Below are 6,396 nucleotides of genomic sequence, written 5' to 3'. Positions count from 1 at the left end.
TGGCCGCAATCCCCTTCATGGATCTGCGCAAGATCTCTTGACCTTCCTCAGGGGAAATACAACGCTGAAATACCCCTGAAACACTGTGATGATGCAACTCGCCGTTGATAACAATCATCGACTTGGCCCGCCGGATTATTTGCCTGGCCAAAGTTTCATCCTCAGGCAACTCTCCCCGGGTTATATAAACCAAGTACGGCATTGTCCAGTCTGGTATGACATGAAGAGCCACCACCAGTCGTGCCTCCGGGTCAGGGATAGCCAAGTCCTCCTCTGTAGGCAACTTAACCGAAGGGTTATATAGGACATCCAGGAAAGTATTAGGCGGCACCGGCTTTCGCTGAGAGCCGAGCCGGCTTAAAGCATCAGCCGCCTCGTTCTTCCGGCGATCAATGTGCTCCACTTGATATCCCTGAAAGTGCCCAGCAATGGCATCAACCTCGCGGCGATAAGCCGCCGTGAGGGGATCCTTAGAATCCCAAGTGCCTGATACTTGTTGAACCACCAAATCTGAGTCCCCAAAGCACCGTACCCGGCTTAAGCTCATCTCCTTAGCCACCCGAAGACCGTGGAGTAAGGCCTCGTATTCAGCCGCATTGTTAGTGCAAGGAAACATCAATTGTAGCACATACTGGAACTTGTCACCCCTAGGGGAAGCCAATACAACACCAGCCCCCGAGCCCTCCAGCTGCCTGGACCCATCAAAGTGAATAGTCCAATAGGTGTTATCCGGCTTCTGCTCAGGCACTTGCGACTCTGTCCAATCATTAATAAAATCCACCAAAGCCTGAGACTTAACAGCAGTGCGTGGCACATATTTGAGGCCATGAGGCCCAAGCTCAATAGCCCACTTAGCAATTCTCCCTGTAGCCTCTCGGTTCTGGATAATATCCCCAAGAGGGGCAGAACTGACCACAGTGATGGGATGACCCTGAAAATAATGCTTGAGTTTCCGGCTCGCCATGAACACACCATATACAAGCTTCTGCCAGTGCGGGTATCGCTGCTTGGACTCAATAAGCACCTTACTGACATAATAAACCGGCTGCTGAACCGGATGTTCCTTACCCGTCTCCTTACGCTCCACCACCATAGCCACACTGACGGCTCGTGTGTTTGCCGCCACATACAGTAGCAAGGGCTCCTTATCAACCGGAGCAGCAAGGACGGGGGGCTCTGCCAGTTGCTTTTTCAAATCCTCCAAGGCGGTATTAGCTGCATCATTCCAGACAAAGTTATCCGTTTTCTTCATCAACTGATATAAGGGCATAGCCTTCTCACCCAAGCGGCTTATGAACCGGCTTAAAGCAGCGATGCGACCTGCCAAACGCTGAACATCATTTATACATGCCGGCTTAGCTAGAGAAGTGATAGCTTTGATCTTCTCCGGGTTAGCTTCAATTCCTCTGTCAGAAACCAAGAAGCCCAATAGCTTGCCCGCAGGAACACCAAAAACACATTTGGCCGGGTTAAGCATCATCTTGTAGACTCGGAGATTATCGAAGGTTTCCCTTAAGTCATCTATCAGGGTTTCCTCCTTGATGGACTTAACCACAATATCGTCCACGTAAGCGTGAACATTGCGCCCGATCTGTTTATGGAGACAATTCTGTACACAACGCTGGTAAGTCGCCTGCGCACACTTGAGCCCAAAGGGCATAGAGACATAGCAGAGGCTCCAAAGGGAGTGATGAACGTCGTCTTCTCCTGGTCCTTAACTGCCATCTTAATCTGATGATACCCGGAATAGGCATCCAAGAAACTTAAGCGTGCACAACCTGCCGTAGCATCAATGATCTGATCAATACGGGGGAGAGCAAAAGGATCAGCCGAACACGCCTTGTTCAAGTCCGTGTAGTCCACACACATCCGCCAGGTGCCGTTCTTCTTAAGTACAAGCACCGGGTTAGCCAACCACTCTGGGTGAAAAACCTCAACAATGAACCCGGCCGCCAAAAGCCGGGCCACTTCTTCACCAATAGCCTTCCGCCTCTCTTCGTTAAACCGTCGAAGGAACTGTCTGACCGGCTTAAATTTTGGATCAACATTGAGAGTGTCCTCAGCGAGTTCTCTAGGTACACCTGGCATGTCAGAAGGTTTCCATGCGAAGATGTCCCTATTCTCACGGATGAACTCGATGAGCGCGCCTTCCTATTTCGGGTCCAGATTTGCACTGATGCTGAACTGCTGAGACGAGTCACCTGGAACAAAATCAACAAGTTTAGTCTCATCAGCTGATTTAAACTTCATTGCTGGTTCATTCTCCGTGGTTGGCTTTTTCAGAGAGGTCATATCTGTTGGGTCAACATTGTCTTTATAAAATTTCAACTCTTCTGTGGCACAAACAGACTCTGCATGAGCCGCGTCACCTTCCTCACACTCCAGAGCCACTTTCCGGCTGCCGTGAACCGTAATGGTCCCGTTGTGACCCGGCATCTTGAGTTGTAAATACACATAACATGGTCGTGCCATGAACTTGGCGTAAGCCGGCCGTCCAAATATGGCGTGGTAAGGACTTCTTATCTTGACCACCTCAAAGGTCAACTTCTCCACCCTGTAGTTGTTCTCATCACCGAAGGCCACTTCCAGTTCGATCTTGCCGACTGGATAAGCCGATTTACCGGGTACCACACCATGGAAGATAGTATTTGACTGGCTGAGGTTCTTATCAACTAGCCCCATACGACGGAAAGTCTCATAATAGAGGATGTTGATGCTGCTGCCTCCATCCATGAGTACCTTTGTGAACTTATAGCCTCCCACTTGAGGAGCCACCACTAAGGCCAGGTGGCCCGAGTTATCCACCCGGGGAGGGTGATCCTCCCTACTCCACACTATGGGCTGCTCCGACCACCGTAAGTAGCGTGGAACCGCCGGCTCAACAGCATTAACAGCCCTCTTGTGAAGCTTCTCGTCTCGTTTGCACAAACTAGTGGTGAACACGTGATACTGTCCACCGCTAAGCTGCTTTGGGTTGGTCTGATAGCCCCCCTGTTGCTGTTGATGACCCTGACCAGACTGTTGATTAAAGCCCCTTTGACCGTTCTGAGGACCGGAATTTGACTCGCCGCCCGGGCCATGAAAGCCGCTGGCGCCTGAGCCGCCACCCGAACCATTGTAGTTTTTAAAGGCCTTCATGATAGCACAATCCTTCCACAGATGAGTCGCTGGCTTCTCTCTAGAACCGTGTCTCGGACAAGGTTCATTCAACAGCTGTTCCAGAGAAGGTCCTGACCCGCCGCCTCGGGGAGGGGGCCTCCCCTTGTGTCGCTGGTTATTACCTTGAGAGTTGGTGTTGGCTACAAACTCTAGGCTGCCATCGGCCTTGCGCTTGCCTCCTCCTTGGTTTCCCGGGCTAAACTGAGGACCCTTGCCGTTGCCGTTCTTCTTTCCCTTCCCTGCCCTTTCATCATCTGAAGGGGGATCCTTGGTACCATCGGAATCGGCGTACTTGACAAGAGCTGCCATCAGTGTACCGATATCAGTACAGTCACGCTTAAGCCGCCCGAGTTTCATCTTTAGGGGCACAAAGCGACAGTTTTGTTCCAACATTAAGACTGTAGAGCCGGCATCCATCTTATCCGATGAATGTATGATCTCTTTGACCCGGCGAACCCAATGGGTCGTGGATTCACCCTCCTGCTGCTTACAGTTAGTCAGATCCACGATTGACATAGATTGCCTGCAGGTATCTTTGAAGTTTTGAATGAACCGGGCCTTCAGCTCAGCCCAAGACCCGATGGAGTTCGGCGGTAACCCTTTCAACCACGTGCGGGCAGTTCCATCTAACATCATGGTGTATTTGGCCATGGCCGCCTCGCTGACTTCCAGCAATTCCATAGCCATCTCATAACTCTCGATCCAGGCTGCCAGCTGTAAGTCTGCTGTATAGTTAGGCACCTTCCTAGGTCCTTTGAAGTCCTTGGGTAGACGTTCATTACGGATAGCTGGCATCAAACACGGGACACCCCCGGTTCTAGTAGGGATACCCGCATCAACGGACATCGTCGGATAAGCCGGGGGGGTCTGGTAAGCCATCACTTGAGGCGCCTGCTCCGCCTCCTGGCGTGCTTGGTCTGCTACGTAGAAGGCTCCATTATGAGCCGGGCCATGACCAGGGGGCGGGTCATGGCGTCGGACATTACTTGAGCCGGTCGCCGAGACCATGTGCCGGCTGTAACTCGGGCTCTGCCCTGGACGAGGGGTTGAATGGATCCTATCCCGGCTGTAGGAGTACGCCTCTTGCTGCGCCAGCGCTGTCTGGAGGAGTTCTCTGACCCGGCGGGTCTCAATAGCCGTCGGAGAGTCGCCATCAACAGGCAGAGCCGCCAGCCGTGCCGCTGCGGCGACCATGTTCTCCAGCGGGTTATTATAATGGCCCGGGGGTATTGGCACATACTGAGGCGGGGCGGGGGGCCCCTGGGGAGGCCCCATCACTCGTGGTTGAATAAGGGGTCCAGATCCGGGTGCTATGACCCCCGGCAGTGACTAGACCCTGCACCCGGTGTGTTGAAGAGGTTGCGCGGATCGTAAACCGGCGGGAGTCGAGATTGAGCCTTTTGATGCCTCCTTCTCATGACCTCATTGGCCGCATTCTGATCCATCATGAGTTGGAAGGACTGCGCCTGAATCAGCTGAGTCCGGGCATCGAGAGCCGCCCGCTCCGCAGCCAGTCTGATCCCTTCCGCTGCAAGGTCCTCTTTAGCTTTTATCAGATCCAATTTTAGCTGTGCCACCGCCGCATCATGCTGAACTTGATCCGCCGGGTCGACCATTGCGGTTAACAGGGCCGTCATCTTATCCGTGAGATCCATCAGCACCTGAGCCGGGGAAGGCACCGGGTTTTCCGATCCGGAAGCGGGGTTCTGAACAGGCTGCGCACCAGCCATAAAAACTCCGACCTGACTTGGCGGCTCAAAAAGGTCTGGAATACTGCTGCCATCGGAATAACTCATGAGCCTGCCATCTTGAAGTTGGTACAACGAGTTTGACTCATCAGCGGCCGACTCGCCGTCAGAGCCGGCGGCCGCCTCATCCCCAGACCCAGATGGATCAGAGGGCCCTCCGTGGATGCATCCCACAAAAGCGCGCTTTAAGGCAGGCCGGGCCCGGGCGGGTCGTGCGCGCTGAGCCGTTTCGATGAGACCGGCGCGGAGATCTGGCTCGGGGCCCGGCTCTCCAATCTTGCCGATGAAGACATGAATTCCACCGAAGGGGACCCGGTACCCGTACACCACTGAGCCGGCGTCGGGGCCCCAGTCCGCACCGTCGATGTAGAGCTTGCCGCGACGACTCTTGGTCATCCGGCCCGCAGCGTATCCCTTGAGCCCTTCGAAGCTGCCCTTCAAGAACTCAAATCCACCGTGCGCCAGCCCCACGGTGGGCGCCAACTGTCGTGGAATTGTGGAGGTGACAAAAGATTCATCGTAAAGGGTTCCGTCGATGCAAGTTTTGACACTGATCCAGATGACTCTAAGTCTCAATCTGGATACATATTGAAAGTGGGACCAATTAGCTAGAGTAGCTCCGTGCAGAGCATTGTAGACATGGAAATTTGCAAAATACTTACGGATCTGAATGTGACAGACCCGTTGACTAAAATTATCTCACAAGCAAAACATGATCACACCTTAGTACTCTTTGGGTGTTAATCACATAGCGATATGAACTAGATTACTGACTCTAGTAAACCCTTTGGGTGTTGGTCACATATCGATGTGAACTATGGGTGTTAACCACCTAAAGATGTGAACTATTGATGTTAAATCACATGGCGATGTGAACTAGATTATTGACTCTAGTGCAAGTGGGAGACTGAAGGAAATATGCCCTAGAGGCAATAATAAAGTTATTATTTATTTCCTCATATCATGATAAATGTTTATTATTCATGCTAGAATTGTATTAACCGGAAACATAATACATGTGTGAATACATAGACAAACATAGTGTCACTAGTATGCCTCTACTTCACTAGCTCGTTAATCGAAGATGGTTGAGTTTCCTAGCCATGGACATGAGTTGTCATTTGATTAACGGGATCACATCATTAGGAGAATGATGTGATTTACTTGACCCATTCCGTTAGCTTAGCACTTGATCGTTTAGTATGTTGCTATTGCTTTCTTCATGACTTATACATGTTCCTATGACTATGAGATTATGCAACTCCCGTTTACCGAAGGAACACTTTGTGTGCTACCAAACGTCACAACGTAACTGGGTGATTATAAAGGTACTCTACAGGTGTCTCCGAAGATACTTGTTGGGTTGGCGTATTTCGAGATTAGGATTTGTCACTCCGATTGTCGGAGAGGTATCTCTGGGCCCTCTCGGTAATGCACATCACTATAAGCCTTGCAAGCATTGTGACTAATGAGTTAGTTGCGAGATTAT

The sequence above is a fragment of the Aegilops tauschii genome, chromosome 5 (genome assembly GCF_002575655.3).
Source record: "Aegilops tauschii subsp. strangulata cultivar AL8/78 chromosome 5, Aet v6.0, whole genome shotgun sequence".
In the NCBI taxonomy this organism is placed as follows: domain Eukaryota; kingdom Viridiplantae; phylum Streptophyta; class Magnoliopsida; order Poales; family Poaceae; genus Aegilops; species Aegilops tauschii.
This window is presented reverse-complemented; position numbering follows the sequence as displayed.